General features: G+C 48.0%; 1 long non-coding RNA gene across 2 annotated transcripts; it reads right to left on the bottom strand.

The window, feature by feature from the left end:
- Positions 1–2,476: 2,476 nt before the first annotated feature.
- Positions 2,477–4,178, bottom strand: LOC142796488 (uncharacterized). Of its 2 annotated transcripts, none has more exons than XR_012893875.1 (3): positions 4,063–4,178; positions 3,830–3,983; positions 2,477–3,740 (listed from the first exon to the last, which is right to left on the bottom strand). It is a non-coding gene; the product is annotated as an uncharacterized LOC142796488 (long non-coding RNA). The 2 variants fall into 2 exon arrangements; XR_012893876.1 differs by having other exon boundaries at positions 4,059–4,166.
- Positions 4,179–17,107: the final 12,929 nt, after the last annotated feature.

Raw genomic sequence — 17,107 nt, 5'->3', positions numbered from 1 at the left:
AAATCCAAGAACTTGCCATGTACGCGTAGCCGAGTCATGACCTTCTGTGTGCTGAACGCGTTGGTTACGGTGTTGAGCTCGTAAAGGGCCACGTCTGATGAGTCCTGCTGAGTCGACACTGGTGCTGAGGCAGCTGTCGAAGTTCCTTGTTGGGGATATTCGATGCTGTTGCTCGTTTTTGCTTCTTTCCGCTTTTTCAGACAGGCTTTTTCAATGTGTCCGCGTTTCTTGCAGTAGTTGCAGGAGACTGTCTGGAACTTGCAAGTGTCCGGATTATGTAGCGCGTTACAACGCCAACAGCGTTGTTTCTTCTTTTGGGCAGAGGCACTAGAGTGACCTTGGTTGTCTATCTTGCATGTGCTTATGCAGGATTCGTGAAACTCTTTAAATTCGGTTTTCACGCGTTTCTGGTCTTCGATGGCGTTCTCAGCTCGCAGTGCAAGGTCGAAAGCTTTCTTGAACGTCAAGTCCTTTTCTGCGAAGAGCCGTTGCTGGACCTGCTCGTTCCGAAGACCGCAAACGAAACGATCACGCAGCATGACGTCCATAGGCAGCATTGTCGGATTCGCTGCAGTGTCTGCGCTTGTCCCGAAATTGCAATCTGCTGCTAGCTTCTTGAGCGCCGTGACGTAATCACTGACCGTTTCGTCGTGCTTTTGGTCACGTCGCTGGAATCGTGCCCTGCAGAAGACCTCAGACGGTTGTGGATCGAAGTGAGCCTTGAGCATCTTGACTATGTCCTCGTAGCTCACTTGGTTGGGCTGCTTGGGTTGAACGAGGGCGCAGACGATGTCATAAGTCTGTTCCCCGCACAGCGTTAGCAGATGAGCACGTTTCTTCGATGCGTCCGTAATCTCGTTAGCCTCGAAGAAGAACTGTAGCCTCCCATACCAGGATCTCCAGGAGCTGGGGCTGCCGCTGAATTCGGGTAGCCGACCGAAGTCGGGCGTCGCCATGTTATTTCCTTGACGTCGGTGGAGTGCCGATGAGTCGATCCAGTCTTCCTCGTCGCCAACTGTTACGTCTGTACAGCCGCTTGTGACTGTAGACGATTTATTAAAGGACAGGAAACGTGAACAAGTTCAAAAGCGTAGCCCAGGCGTTGGAGTCACTCCTGGCCAGCGTTCGACTCCAGGCTCGCGCTCGTGCCACAGCGCCAGTGCCCCGCGCGCACTTCGTTAATGTCGTCTTCTAAGGCGACATGTCAGAAGCGATATATAATGTGTGTAAAACATAGGAGCAATATAAATTTGCTGCCGTGTGCTGGTAGCAGTGATACACCATGTATGCGATCCGCCCGCTCGCTCGGACAAGGAGACGCAGCCATCGAGTATTATTTCGACTGGCCGAAGCCTTTTTTCGCAGCTAGGCATGAAGTTCTGGCGCTGCCGTCACACTGGAAAACTCCACTGCACAGATGTTTAGGTAAGGCATTTCATCTGGTTGCTACTGTGGGCTGGTTGTGCAGAAGCGGCATTTACCGCCGAGTTTGTACAGCGGCACAGGTAGCAATGGTTTTGTACAATGTGAAAGCGCTTGCCTAATACACAATATTTTAGCCGCCTTTACACTTTGCTAAACCATTTTGCTTACATGCAGTCAATAGATAAAAAGACCGATAGCCAGGAGGATAATTTTATTTTAGCTGTCCGGGAGGCACGGAGAGGACCAAAGCCGCTAGGAAATTCGGGGGATGTCTTGAAATGTACACGGTGAAGAGCAGGTCCATTGGAGAGTCCCCTTCAGCTGGCGACGGCGCTGGAGCCAGCGCCACAGGTCCGTCTTTACTATGGGCAGGTAGCAGCCGAACTGGTCGGCTCAACTGCTGCGGCTCTTGATTTCCAGCGCCCTTCGATATGGCCATGAACATAAGCGGACGAGCGGAGCTTTAGTGAAGCCACTGCTAGGCTCGTCTTCGGGGCCTCCCCCTTCCACGCACCTGACAGGTTCCAGAGAGACTTCAGCCGAAGAGGGCCGTCAGGAGTACTCTGCAGAAAAATATGTTCAGTAGAGGAATGCAGCTTTATGACAAGGTTCCGTTCACATGAGAAAGCAGGTCCACCAGAGAGCCCCCTTCAGCTGCCGACGGCGCTGGAGCCAGCGCCACAGGTCCGTCTTTGCTATGGGCAGGTAACAGCCGAACTGGTCGGCTCAACTGCTGCGGCTTTTTTGTGTTGCAGCGCCCTTGGATATGGCCATGAACAGAAGCGGACGAGCGGAGCTATAGTGAAGCCACTGCTAGGCTCGTCTTCGGGGCCTCCCCCTTCCACGCCCCTGACAGGTTCCAGAGAGACTTCAGCCGAAGAGGGCCGTCAGGAGTAGTCTGCAGAAAAATATGATCAGTAGAGGCATACAGATTTGTGACAACGTTCCGTTCACATGAGAAAGCAGGTCCACCAGAGAGCCCCCTTCAGCTGCCGACGGCGCTGGAGCCAGCGCCACAGGTCCGTCTTTGCTATGGGCAGGTAACAGCCGAACTGGTCGGCTCAACTGCTGCGGCTTTTTTGTGTTGCAGCGCCCTTGGATATGGCCATGAACAGAAGCGGACGAGCGGAGCTATAGTGAAGCCACTGCTAGGCTCGTCTTCGGGGCCTCCCCCTTCCACGCCCCTGACAGGTTCCAGAGAGACTTCAGCCGAAGAGGGCCGTCAGGAGTAGTCTGCAGAAAAATATGATCAGTAGAGGCATACAGATTTGTGACAACGTTCCGTTCACATGAGAAAGCAGGTCCACCAGAGAGTCCCCTTCAGCTGCCGACGGCGCTGGAGCCAGCGCCACAGGTCTGTCTTTGCTATGGGCAGGTAACAGCCGAACTGGTCGGCTCAACTGCTGCGGCTTTTTTTGTGTTGCAGCGCCCTTGGATATGGCCACGAACAGAAGCGGACGAGCGGAGCTATAGTGAAGCCACTGCTAGGCTCGTCTTCGGGGCCTCCCCCTTCCACGCCCATGACAGGTTCCATAGAGACTTCAGCCTAAGAGGGCCGTCAGGAGTTGTCTGCAGAAAAATATGATCAGTAGAGGCATGCAGATTTATGACAAGGTTCCGTTCACATGAGAAAGCAGGTCCACCAGAGCCCTTCAGCTGCCGACGGCGCTGGAGCCAGCGCCACAGGTCCGTCTTTGCTATGGGCAGGTAACAGCCGAACTGGTCGGCTCAACTGCTGCGGCTTTTTTGTGTTGCAGCACCCATGGATATGGCCATGAACAGAAGCGGACGAGCGGAGCTATAGTGAAGCCACTGCTAGGCTCGTCTTCGGGGCCTCCCCCTTCCACGCCCCTGACAGGTTCCAAAGAGACATCAGCCAAAGAGGGCCGTCAGGAGTAGCCTGCAGAAAAATATGATCAGTAGAGGCATACAGATTTGTGACAACGTTCCGTTCACATGAGAAAGCAGGTCCACCAGAGAGTCCCCTTCAGCTGCCGACGGCGCTGGAGCCAGCGCCACAGGTCCGTCTTTGCTATGGGCAGGTAACAGCTGAACTGGTCGGCTCAACTGCTGCGGCTTTTTTGTGTTGCAGCGCCCTTGGATATGACCATGAACAGAAGCGGACGAGCGGAGCTATAGTGAAGCCACTGCTGAGCACGTCTTCGGTGTTTCCTCTTTCACTCCCCTCGACAGGTTCCAGTAGACATGACGTCGTGCAGGATCGTCAAGCAGGTTGCATACGGCTGGTTCGTTTCACGAGAAGATGCTTTAAGGTCGTCGAGGTCATCGCCTTGGCTAAGGACCGTGGAGGAAACCTGCGTGCGTTTATCAACCGAACCTAAATTAGCTGACACAATGTGGCTACAGCTATTTCCGCTAATTATGCTGTCGGAAGTGGCCTTACCTACCGAAAAGCTCCCGGCATAATTCCTCGAGGTGCATCCACACCTCCTTACTCTAGCAGGCGCCGCATGGAAAGGCCACCACTGCGCCACCGGCCTGTTGGCTCGATCAGGTTGCATCCTCCCGTAGGCGCCATGACAGCGAAGAGCTTGCGACTAAACGTCAAAGCTACTTGTTAATAGGGAAGGTTGGTTGGGCATTACTGCAGGGAGACGAGATGAAAGACGTACTCACGGGCGCGGTTCATCCGGCTGGTCCAAGCCGCGCCCCCCGGACAGCTAGTGCCGAATGCCGATGCGGGGTGTGCTTATATAGCCGATGGCTTCGTCTTCATCGCGCTTCTTCGTCTCCTTCATTTACTGTTTGTCGCAAGGGGACGCTACACTCCTCTTCTTTGTGCGAGGTCACTAGAAGCCCTGTAATGTTACGTGGAGTCGATTTTCTGAAGCACTTGTTCCAGCATGGTGGAACATAGGCGTCGTCATCCATTAATGATCACGTTTTGCCTCTTTTGGACGAATTTAAGTTTTTTGGCTATATTAGTGCCGGCTCGCGTACCGTCGTCTTCGTCTTCTGAGTTGTTAGCGCATGCAAAGCTGTTGGGCTCGTGCGAAGAATTGTCAACAGGTGTTTATGAAAAGCGTAGAAGTTGCGATGCGAAATTGACTGTTTATTGCAAAAATCTTGACACCTGCGAATATGGCGACTAGCATTGACATATTATCAAATGAGCGTACGTTATAAAAGAATTTTTGTTCAGCCTTAATCCAACTTTTGTTCGGCCAGATATATTTGTTGGAATATAAGCGGGTGTGAAGGAGAGAAAGAAGAAGGTATACTAAAATGACATGAATAAGACGGTTTTGAGGGCATGCCATGTTCTAGGCCGAGAAAATGACCATATATATGAGATCTTGAGTTAATCATTCCTGAGTTATTAGCGCTTCGTTTGCAGAAGTTCGCCAACTTCAAAGCAACAGAAATAAATTTCAGAAACAAAGACCTTCAAAGCGATGAAAAATAAAACGACAGGCACAGTTTTTGCAGTGTCGTTTAGTCTATTATGGGTACATTAAGGAAGCGTTGGAAGGACATTCGCTAATCTGCCGTTTGAGCCACTGTGTGACTCCTTTGAGGGATGCGCCTAGGCTCGTAGCCCTCAGGCCTTAATTGGGACTAAGCTGTACTGTATCGCTCTCTGGATTCTCTGTTATTTGACGTTTGATCTGAAAGCGTTCAAGGCTCCTGCTCCAGGAAACAGTGCTGGGCGAGATGTGTATACACACGTGGGCGAGAAGGCTGTGCAAAGGAATGAAAGTGCACCTTGCGTGAATAATATATCAATTGTCCAGTGGGCTAATTATCGGCACCTGCCATTCGAGTGTTCATTCAAGGGAATCGTGAAACGCTTACACAACGCCAACTCATGGAAAGTCTGTCAGGCTTGTGCCCGAAGGAAACACTCCCGGAACGATATTGCGAAAAAATGTTGCGTGCTGACGCGCAGTGATGTGTAAACACTCGGCACAGCTTCCCGCGATGCATAAGGTATATCAAGTTGTCAAACCGTGGCTATGGTTCATCTATATCAATAGGTGACAATGAATCCATGGCAATTTCTCATAGCGGTGTCAGTTCCTAGGCGCTAAAAGACGGGGATACCAACACAACTGACATACTATCCAAAAAGCACTGGAGACAGCAGTCATTCTGAAGCTATATGTGATTGAGAAGGGATATTTGAGCATGTCATTTAGTCAACGTTTGTGATACCATGTCGCAAACCACTGCCCTTATGGTAGATGGTTTATCGATACAACCGTTTGTATATGTACACAATTGTTAACATATTGGGTTCTTTTTTTTTGTAACTTTGCCGTGCGCAATTGAAGCCGGTACTGCTACAATCTAACACGTATAACTTGTCTGCAAACTGCTTATCCATTCATAAAACATTACGAGCCCATCCCTAATGGATACGGGTGAGGATTTGCGAACGTGAAATCAATGTGCATACAATATGTGTCCCCGTTTCTGATCCAGGTAAGTGCCTTTGCTTATATCTGTTTGCTATAAATTAGTGTCGCTATGGTTTTGTTGCACAGGACTTGACCTTTGTAAGTTTAATGCGTTCTTGCGGCTGTCCATGGAATGATATGTATATCTTCGTCGTTCTCTTTCTTTGGTGAAATGTTCCCCTTGAAGGATGGCTCATACCCAGTGCAAGGGATTTTCCGATAGTAGTAGGTGCATTTCATTTTTTTAGTGTATCACTCGTAGGAAACACAATACAGCCACACTCATATATATATATATATATATATATATATATATATATATATATATATATATACGTGTCTGTTTGTGTGTGTGTGTGTTGTGTGTGTGTTGGAGTGACATGTACATTTAGACATACAATGTCGATGATTATTCATTGTTGCATGGCGCGTATTCACTGATAGGAAATCGACCAAGAATCGGATGACAGAAAGTACTTAAGATAGATTTTAACAAGCAGAAAGGGACGCAAAATATAAGTTCAAACACAACAGCAAGAAGCGCACCAAGCTATCAATCTCTCCCCTTCCCTTCTCCACAAATCAATACGAGCATTTGCTTCTCTTTAATTTCACCGCTTGGTAACAGGCGCACTGCAACTATAGTACCAAAGTGGAGCGCCCGATTATTCGTGTGCTACATTTCCAATAACTGTGTGCTATTCTGTGCACCTGTGTCGACTGGCCATAGCTTTTACTTTAAGCGTAGATGTAGGCATACTAGAGATTGGGAGGGAGGGGGGGGGGCTGCGCACGCTTGTGCATAAGGTCATGATCCTCATTATCAGAAAGAAGCAGGACAGTATAGTGAGCGCCGAAGCCCTGATACCTATACTTTTTAGCTGTATCTTCTGTTGTTCGGCATTTATGATGGTGAGAATAATTCTCCGAGGATCAGCATTTCATATGTATATATCTATGCCAGTGACGCGCTCATATTCTACAGTGCATGCGTTAACCTCACTGCTCGCTCTTATAGCATTATTTATCAATGCTACATATTTGTTTGTTTCTTTAATTTAGGGTTCGCCTTTTAATTTCGTTAGCTACATACTTCCTGCCACCCGATGTTGTAGCGCGTCTTTCAGTAGGTTCGCGCAAGTAGTGTGGATCATCATCATTGTGATCATCGACGCCCTCGTCTACACTAGTTCCCCCAACTATTTCATTTCAAACTTTGACTCGCGTGTACACTTGATCGTAAAATGCTTGCCAAGTCGTCCATGTGAATTGATTAGATTCCAATAAGCAACTTCACATGCAAGACGTACGTAAGTCGGGCGTTTTATATTTGATAAAACAAACAAGCAAGAAAACAGACGCAGTACGTGGCTCACGCTCGCGCTACTGTAGGTCGCGAGTGCGCACGAGCAGCAGAAGAAGAAGAAACGAACAGGCAGGTAGGTTGATCTTGTTCTTGATAAAAAGGGCAATCAACCAATCAATCAATCTTGTGCGGGGATACTCTACTCTACAAGGTAAGTTGATTCCTCTTATCGTGCACTTCAATCCATCAATCCATCAATCAATAATTCACTCAATCAATCAATCAATCAATCTTGTGCTAGGCTACTCTACAGGGTAGGTTGATTTCACTAATCGTGGACTCTGACCAATCCACCTATTTTGTTCTCCATATAAGACCAGAAAGGAGACATCACTCGGGGGTCGTAATGGATTCCGTCCTCCTGTCATTGACATCGTCTCCGGCCAGTGGCAGCCAAGGTTTATCCGATGGCTGGATGCCACCGGGACATCCTGCGCAGGACGCCGAGCGGCGTCAAGAACCCGACTTGGCGGGATCCAGCGGGCCGGCCCGAGAGCACTTGCTGCCCAAGGAGGACACGTCGTACCCTGACCGCTGGCTGCGATACACCTCGTTCGTGGTGACCATGGCCGTGACCATGTCGGCGACGCTGTTTACCGTGCCGGTCGTGCTCATGGCGGGCGTCGGTGCATGTCCGCACGGCTGTCTGTCCCTCGCCAAAGACCTGAGGTTCTCGCTCAACGAAAGCGTGCATCCATGTGACGATTTCTACGGGTGAGTCACAGCTGACAACATTTAACGGGTTATATTTTGGAGGGGTGCCAGAGAAAAAAAGTCCTAAATCGAGCGCCTAATGCAGCGCTAGTATTGCTCTAATCTAGAGCTAGTTCTATGGTTCCTGCGGAGCGGTCTCGTAGTTCTTGTGCAGGCCTCGAATTAGTTCTAAAGCCACGCTAAATCCTTTCCTAGTGACCTTTTAAAGTCAGTATTACTGTAGTTCTAAGTTACCACTTAATGCGGCTCCTCTACCGCGTAACCTGAGGAATTTCGTAGCAAGAGAAACTCACCAATTCCCTTGAAAATCGCGTGCTTTCTGAAGTGGTGGCGCCCTCTCTCGCGTGGCGCGGGTATCAGACCGATGTTTCAGGAGCATTTTTTTCTACTTTATGTAGGCTATCGCAATTTTTTCTGGTTATTTCTGCAGTTTCAAATATTTTTGAGACTTTGGAGTTTCAATTACATTAGAGCTTGTCAGTTTATGTCGCACTTGTTTTCAGCATTTCTATCCTTGTTCTAGGCCTGTATTGAGCACTGCGTGACCATGGCGGTGACTTCGCAACACACATTAACTGACACAGTTATGACATGTCAGTCGGCTATTTATGCTGTTCTAGCGAGTTGAATGCCTAGCCAGGAGAACTTGATTTTTTTTTGCGCGCACACCATGTATCTGTTACGCCGGAAAAAAGACAGCGAAAACGCCAAAACGATGTCAAACTGAGTACACGAACTACGTGCGACCTCTCCTCTTGTACGAATGCTCAGTACAGGGGCCTCAGTTCAGACAATTACTGGTAAAACGTATGCTCTTCATATTCGCAGGCACGTGTGTGGCGGCTGGGAAAGAACTGGAATCCGGTACACGTCTCCCTTGAGCAGGTACAAGTCCAGATTCAGCCGAAGCATCGTCAATCGCATACTCCTCGAGCACATCCCCAAACGTCCCACCAACGCCAGGGAAAGAGCGGCGGGCTTCCTGTTTCGGTGTCTTAGCCGAGTAAGTTATCACTCGTAGTTATCACAGTCGGCCACAACTAAAGTAGTTCTGAGATGCCCCGCTCAGATGTACAAAGCGCAGTTTCAAGTCGCCTCCGAGAAAATAGTTCCGCTCATGCTATTGGGGCAAGTTCTCCGAAATAGAATCCACTGGTCCTGAGGGATCATGGTGTCAGTCTACAGTGCACGCCAATTGGTGCAAGCTTTGTGTGCATCCACCTTTGAGACGAAAATGCCGCTGATTTCTGAAGTTTTATCTTACCATAGTCATAACAGCGTCGTCTAAAAAAATGATAATTTTATTATATAGTCAAATTGGACTATACCGAACTTTGCAAAGTAAAATAACTCATTGTATAGAAATATTTCCGAACATGACAAGCTTTAACGTCAGTGCATGGAAAATTTTATGTGTACGTCGAACCAATATAGCAGAGGGACTTACATATATCGGACATTGGGCGATGAGATATGCTCCGAGAAGTTGGCCTCCCTCATAAACGGTTTTGTTTTTTACTCTCACGGAAGGGTGTTTTCAAGTATGAATTTGAAGGATGACCGGAGTGATTCGCTGCGCCCCACCGCGGTGGTCTAGTGGCTAAGGTACTCGGCTGCTGACCCACAGGTCGCGGGATCGAATCCCGGCTGCGGTGGCTGCATTTCCGATGGAGGCGAAAATGTTGTAGGCCCTTGTGCTAAGATTTTCGTGCACGTTAAAGAACCCAAGGTGGTCTAAGTTTTCAAATCCCTTCACTACGGCGTCTCTCATATGGTAGAATTGGAACGTTAAACCCCACATATCAATCAATCAATCAATAGATTGGTAAATAGTGCTGAAATCAGCTATGAAAGATTAAGGTTCACTTTCACCATGGCACCGGATAAGGAAAACGTCCATTATAAATCGCTTATAGTTAATGGTTATGTGAGGTTTATTGTCCCAAAACCACCGTATGATTATGAGAGACGCCGTGTAGTGGAGGGCTCCGGGAAATAAGGGTTTCTTCAACGTGCATCCAAATCTGAGCACACGGGCCTATATCATTTTTGCCTCCATCGAAAATGCAGCTGCCATAGCCGCGGGATTCAATCCCATGACCTGCGGGTAAGTAGCCGAGTACTTTAGCCACTAGAGCACGACGGCGGGGCTATAAATCACTTATAATAAAGTGTCTTTAAAACCCGATTTTTAATGAAGTCATCTTCCAGAACAGTCATGCAAAATACTAGCGTAATTAGGTGTAATGCCAGTGTTGTTCCGCTTACTTGAAGATTATGAGAGCCATCAAAGTCAAAATGGTCACCCTGTAGGATTATTTCAATAAAGCAGCCAATGTGTTACTTTCAATGCGTTCTTCTGCACTTTTCTTCGTACGCGTGAACTACTGCCTGAATGCTATCGCTATGGGGTTTGTTGGTATACAGTGAAAGCACATCTAAGCAGCGAATCATCTCGTATCGCGAGGTTAATGTCTGACAAAAATGGTTGTGTCTCTGAGATAGGACGAGAATCTGCATAGAAGACCCTTGATTAACTGATTATTGCATCAACGTAGCGTGAAAGTTGCTCCGTGACAGTATCAATGTCCGAAAAAATGGGGCGTTCTGGACAGTATTCCTTAATGTATTTTAGTCAGCTAACAAAACCTGCCTTGGACCGTACTGAGCGAAACAAGGGAACTAACTGTCTTATCGCCTGATTGACTTGCTTTTACGAGAGCATTGATAGTACCTTGTACAACTACACCAAACCTTTCATTATAATAATAGTCTAGGTGCCTATAAAATTAGATGGTTAAGCTGTCTGTGGCCTTCACTCATGTAATCTGTCTTTCTCATAATTACAACGGCACCACTTTTGTCGGCTGGCTTTGTCAGATATGACTGCGTTTAGCCAGTGACGCAATAACTTTCCTCAAATGAAATATTAGATTAAACTTTTGCTTTTCGTAGGTTTTGAGGACATCACGTTGGACCGCTTCAATATACATGTCTAGATATTTGTGACGTTGGGCTGGAGGGGTCTAACGGTTGGTGCTGAACATAACTGGCTGCATGTCGCTAGTGGATGGATGGTTATAGCGATTCATGTGGATGCATGTATCGTAACATTTTTTCTAAATTCTTAGCCAATTGAAAATCGTCGTATCCGCCATTTGCTGGACAAAAGGTGAGCACCCTTAGCAGGACCAGCAGTTCGCCCTTATTTAAGCTTAACATGTGAAAGGTTTACTGTGTTGGTGCACGCGTTGTGCTATTCTCAGGAAACGAGTTTGCCGGGACCGCCGTTATTGCCTGCTTTGGAAGCAATCAGCGGGGTACGCCATCACGGAGCAGCTTTTTTAGATTTTGGGTCATGAGTCTCACTCCGCTTCATCACTTTACATCTTTCCAATTCGGCAATTTCATGCATACTGAGGTCACCAGTCACGTAAAATTGTCGTTCCGTATTTAAAGAGTGTTGCAGCATGCTGGTAATGGTTTTGAATCACCAGGGTAAGTAAGACCCATAGATGCCTGTGTGAGGATGCCATGCCATTGAGTGAAATTTTTAGCCGACATATGACTCTTCTAACAATCGCCTGTCTAACAGTGACTTGTCTAACAGTCGCTTCTAACAATCGCATGCCAGTCAGTAACAGGGCTGTACAACGTCGTTGCTTGTCTTGTATTACGCTATACTGTCGCATGTGTGCATCAATCCGACGAAAGTCAGTCCCGCGGCCGAAACGTCAGTCTTTTTACGGAACAATTTTTCACGGGCTTGATTACATATATGTATATATATATATATATATATATATATATATATATTGTAACGACGAGAAATAAGACACAACGCCTTTGCTGCAGGCCGGCTGTTCTTATTCTGCTTCGTCTTCGTCCTCTTCCTCCTAGCATGCGAGTCTGTGCCAGAGAGAGTTCCAGTTTCGGTTTTCGTCATTACACTCGGCCATGACTGCTAGCGCGCAAAGGGCAATTTTCTCTGGAGGGCGGCACTGGGAGTGCCGTGGTAGTCTGTCATGTGCACGCCTCGAGCTGTCCTGTGGAACTGTCCTGTACTCTGGTGGACGACCCTGGCTGTGTCGAGGTGGTCGTTGCAGGTCGCGTCCGCGCGGCAAGTTAATGTAGTCACCTGGAGAATGTAAACCCAGCAGGTGATACTGGCTGGTGCGGAGTGATCGCATTGGTGGCGGACCATCGCGATGACTACCCCTTCGCTGCTTGGATGACATTGCAGGGACACCAGTATGCAGTACTGCGGCCCACACTGAGCGGGGACGCCTGCGTTGTTCAGAGCGAGGGAAGGTACGATGGGCTATATCGATAGATATCAGCGACATCGCTGTGTAGACTTTGCGCGTAGACTTGCGACGCAAGTCGTGCTCTAGCGTCTTCGCTGATGCACTGCTGGTCGAAGTGGAGGTTTTTGCCAATCCGTCACGTGCGTTCATGTCGACATGGCCAGTTGCCTCGCCATCCGGAGCAACCGTGAACTGCACCGGAATGACTTCGATGGCATCCTCCTCAGGTGGAGTAGGCACTTGTGGCTCGTTAGGGGAGACGGCATTTGGCAAGTTACGAGCGTCCACGCACTCGGCCAATGACGGCAAAGGTGGCAGGGGATGGTGCGGCTCCTTACTATGGGTCAAACTGGCCGTTGTGACGTGTGCTTGGTCTCCGGCTGGTTGTGAAAGAGCCGCCGTCGTCACGCAGCAGGTCAATGGATCCAGGCCATTTGGGGCTGACCAGCTTGGAGGCTGGCTCACTGGCTTCTGTGCTTTATAGGCGGTCCTAAGTTGGGTCAAGGGTAATTGTGTGTCAGGTGTCGACGCGGAGTCAGAGATCTGCCCGGAGGAGTACACCGTCCAGCTTGTCTCGATGATTGCCGCAGGGTACTCTGGGAAGCTGTCCGGGGAGGGGGCACGCGGCACAGCTGTAGGGGGGCGCGGCGCCTCGTGAGGTTGATCTCCGAGGTAGGGCAGGTTGGCAGAGGGTGCAGCTGCCTCGTCGTTGTGCTTCTCAATAGCCCCTTGCTCGGTAGTGGCGAGGGTAGAATGAGAGGTAGCAGTGAGGTCAGACTCAATTCTTCCAAACGCAGCAATGAGCTTGGCGCTCCAGTCCGCCCAGGACTGCTGCCGCACGCCTTCGTACCTGTGCCACGCAGCAGCAGGATTTTGAAGGCGGTCTAAGGCCACGCACCACTTCTGATTGTCGCTCCATCCCTTGCGAGCTCCGAGAGCATTGATGGTAGCCACCCAATCGACGGCATCGTCCTGGAAGCCGCGAAACTCGGGTAGCTCGGAGGCAGCCGGTGGTGGTGTCACGGCAGGCGAAGCTCCAGAAAATAGCGACGCCACACAGCCAAGTTGGTGTGAAAGAGCCGCGAGAGTATACTGGAGCTTGCTGCGGCTCTCGGGGGAAGTTGTTGAATGGTCTTGCGAGGCGGCCGCGGCCAACGCCTCATCGATAATGTGAAGTCCCGGCAAGGCAGCAGGGAATATCGCAGAACTCGACGCTGTCAGGGCGCCGACCTCGAGGCGGAGTCGCGCAATGGTGCGCGAAAGCTCGGTGGCACTCTCGGGCGGCCCACATGCGGAGCCAGTGGGGACGTGTTCCCCGATCAGCGTACTCACTGCTGTGGTACCCTCGGCCGAGGGAGCTTGAACAGCACCCCTGAGCGGCTGAGGTGCCGATGAAGCACTGAGCAGGACGTTGTCGCAGTGGGAAGCGTGAACGGCATTCCCGGTCAACGACAGGCCATGTACTGTCGTGGTGGGGCCGGGGCAAGCCTGCCCAGGAGCCATCGAGAAGGCCTGGACGCCGTCCCCGAATGGCGGCACAGGTGCTCCCGGCTGCAGGAGGGCTGTCGGCTCCATGATCGAGGAAGCGTGAACAGCGTTTTTACGATGAGAGAACCACGCTGCCGATGATCCACGAGGGTACGGACAGGTGGCTTGTGCCGCAGGGTTCACTTGTCGACCTGTGCTCACGGCACAATCCGTGGCGAAGGACGCGTAGACGGTGTCCCTTTTCATGAAGAAATACCGGTGATGGGTATACTAAAGCCGCCGAGGAGGCCTTGGCGCCATCCCCGAACGGTGGTGGCAGTGGCGGCAGGTGAACAGCTGCTGAGGAGGCCTTGACGCCGTCCCCAAGCGACGCTTACCGCATCTGCATGTCGGCGGGCGTCCTGGATGACGAAGCCGGGACGTATGACGTCTTCTTCGTCGACTGCGCCATTGTAACGACGAGAAATAAGACACAACGCCTTTGCTGCAGGCCGGCTGTTCTTATTCTGCTTCGTCTTCGTCCTCTTCCTCCTAGCATGCGAGTCTGTGCCAGAGAGAGTTCCAGTTTCGGTTTTCGTCATTACAATATATATATATATATATATATATATATATATATATATATATACAAATTATAATATATTTGTGAAGAAAGAAGAGTGGGTGAAACGATAACTTGCCGTGAGCAGGAACCGAACCTGTGACCTTAGAATAACGCCCCTATACATTCTTTTGCATTATTGTTTGTTAGACCTCATTATTATTGTGTCAAAACACGGAAAAACAAGCCCTTAAGTATACACTTCTTCTCTTTAATAACTAACTAGGGTCTTGTACTGCCAGACTTGGTGCCGTTAGATTGTATATGAAGGACTATCGGTCAGCTGCCAGCTCGTAATAAGTTCACGTGCTACGTGACGCCATACAGACTCATGATTGAGTGTGCCACACTTGCCTCCATGGCTACAGGTGGCGCTCCCTGACACTTACACGTCTAAATTCACGTATAAACCCAGTTAAGAGGCTGGGGGTATAGACGCCGTAGTAGCTCAGTGGTAGAGCATCGAACGCGTTATTCGAAAGTCGCAGATTCGGTTCCTGCTCACGGCAAGTCACCTTTTCACCCCCTTTTCTTTCTTCACATTTATATTACTATTGGTTTACTAACTTTCCCTACACATTCCTTGGCATTATTGCATTATTGTCTGTTAGACCTCATTATATTCTGTTGTATATATATATACATATATATATATATTTATATATATATATATATATATATATATATATATATATATATATATATATATATATATATATATATATATATATATATATATATATATATATATATATATATATATATATCGAGAGAGAGAGAGAGAAGGGAGAGAAATGTATACTTAAGGGCTCGTTTTTCCGTGTTTTGACACAATATTAGTGAGATCTAACAGACAATAATGCCAAGGACAGTATACACTCTTAGAAAAAACGTTTGTGATCAGTTGGTAAACGCGTGTGTTTACTAGTTTTCGGAGTACTTTACTACCTTCGCGGCATACTTCTACTAGCCACCAGCAACTACAGCTAGTAATTTTAGCAGTTACTAACCAGAGAACCTTTCTTAGTGCTTTTAACTAAGCAACTACTAAGACACCTACGTTGTTAGATCTTTCGTAGATTCCGCAGTATGTTTTGCCGTAAGCAATATTTTGTAAGCAATATTTAGGCAAGCTCTAAATTTATTGACTACTTTGGAATAGAAGTTTTGTGCCACGTAATGGCAGACACATGAGTAAATAGAATGGGACATGATAATGCATAGAAAACAACAATTATCTTATAAACTCTGTGACTGCTAACCAATACGTGGTGTGCGGTCCCGAAGCAGGGGTATATATAGTTTCGGAGCTGCTGCTACAGTAGAATTCTGCTATGCCCAAGTCTTGAAGATTTACTTGTGCATGTGATCGTGTGATCCACTCAAATGAGGTCTCAAAACTTCTCATACTCAGATGAGCATATATTCATGTGAATATGAAAATTATATGCTCATGTGAACTCATAAGAGCATATCATAGGGTCATATGAGTCCATATAAACATATGAGATTCACATATAATCACAATTATGTAAATCTGATTCGATCATATGACCATGTCGTCAATTCTCTTCATGTATGTAGCTGTGATGCGCACATACCCCTGTATAGTTACATGACGTAATAAAAAGCCAATAATAATTTACGAGGGCCATTTCAATTCGTTTTTTATCCTATGCTTTTGTTATATAATCATACTGATATGGCCGCGCTAACGAACATTTAACAAAATCGACGTAAACGTCAACATGGGGGGGGGGGGGTTGAACAAGTTAGTAAGGAACAAACCAATCGAGACAGCACTATTCACTCATTACCTATGTAGTAATTTTAACTACCCAACGACATTGTACTTTTAATCAGCCTGATAGTGTTTGGGCTAGTGCTTGTTACGACCCCGACGATGTAGTGCCTTTCACTAGGGTTACTATTACAAGCTGCATTTAATAGCTGGTTAGTGGATTCTGTGACAAGTAACGGGCTAGTACTTGCTTAGTGAATATACCAACCTTTTTTTATGAGAGGGTAGGGGAAGTTATTAGACCGAATTGTAGCGTAAATGCGAAGACAGAAAAGTTGGGGAAAAGATAACTTGCCGTGGGCAGGAACCATTAAATCGATCTCACTAATATATATATATATATATATATATATATATATATATATATCATTAAATCGATCTCACTAATATATATATATATATATATATATATATATATATATATATATATATATATATATATATATATATATATATATATATATATATGTGAAGAAATGACGGCCACACGTCCTGGCTGATTGGAATATAGACATACTGCTTGCAGACAGAGAAAGAAAACACGACGACGTTTACCACGTTCCTCAACGAACTTGGTCTTCCCTGGCCGAGCAAATCTTCCACGACCCGATTCCAGCTACTGGACACCCTTGTGCGAGCATCTCTGCAGTTAGGCATGCCCATGTTCTGGGCCTTCTACGTCGGTCGGCATCCATCGCGCCCATCGGAGAACACCATTTACATGACGCTGGAACCGCGCTTCAGCCAGTGGATCCGAGATATCGAAGCGCTCGCCGCCGACGGAAAAGAGGGCCACTACCTCAGGCGCTGTGCCGAGATCGTCGGCCGCACGGGTCAGTCGTACTCGCTCATGATACAGCAGGTGCTGCAGACGCACGCGGAGATTGTCGAGCTCGTGCTCCGGTTCTGGGGCAGGGGCTCCGTGCCGCAGTACCACAATATGAGTGACCCGGACCTCCGAAGGGCCGTCAACGGCTACCTGCC

The sequence above is a fragment of the Rhipicephalus microplus genome, chromosome 2, assembly GCF_043290135.1.
Source record: "Rhipicephalus microplus isolate Deutch F79 chromosome 2, USDA_Rmic, whole genome shotgun sequence".
Taxonomy (NCBI): domain Eukaryota; kingdom Metazoa; phylum Arthropoda; class Arachnida; order Ixodida; family Ixodidae; genus Rhipicephalus; species Rhipicephalus microplus.
Note: the sequence above shows the minus strand (reverse complement) of the source record. Positions and strands in the feature narration are given on the sequence as shown.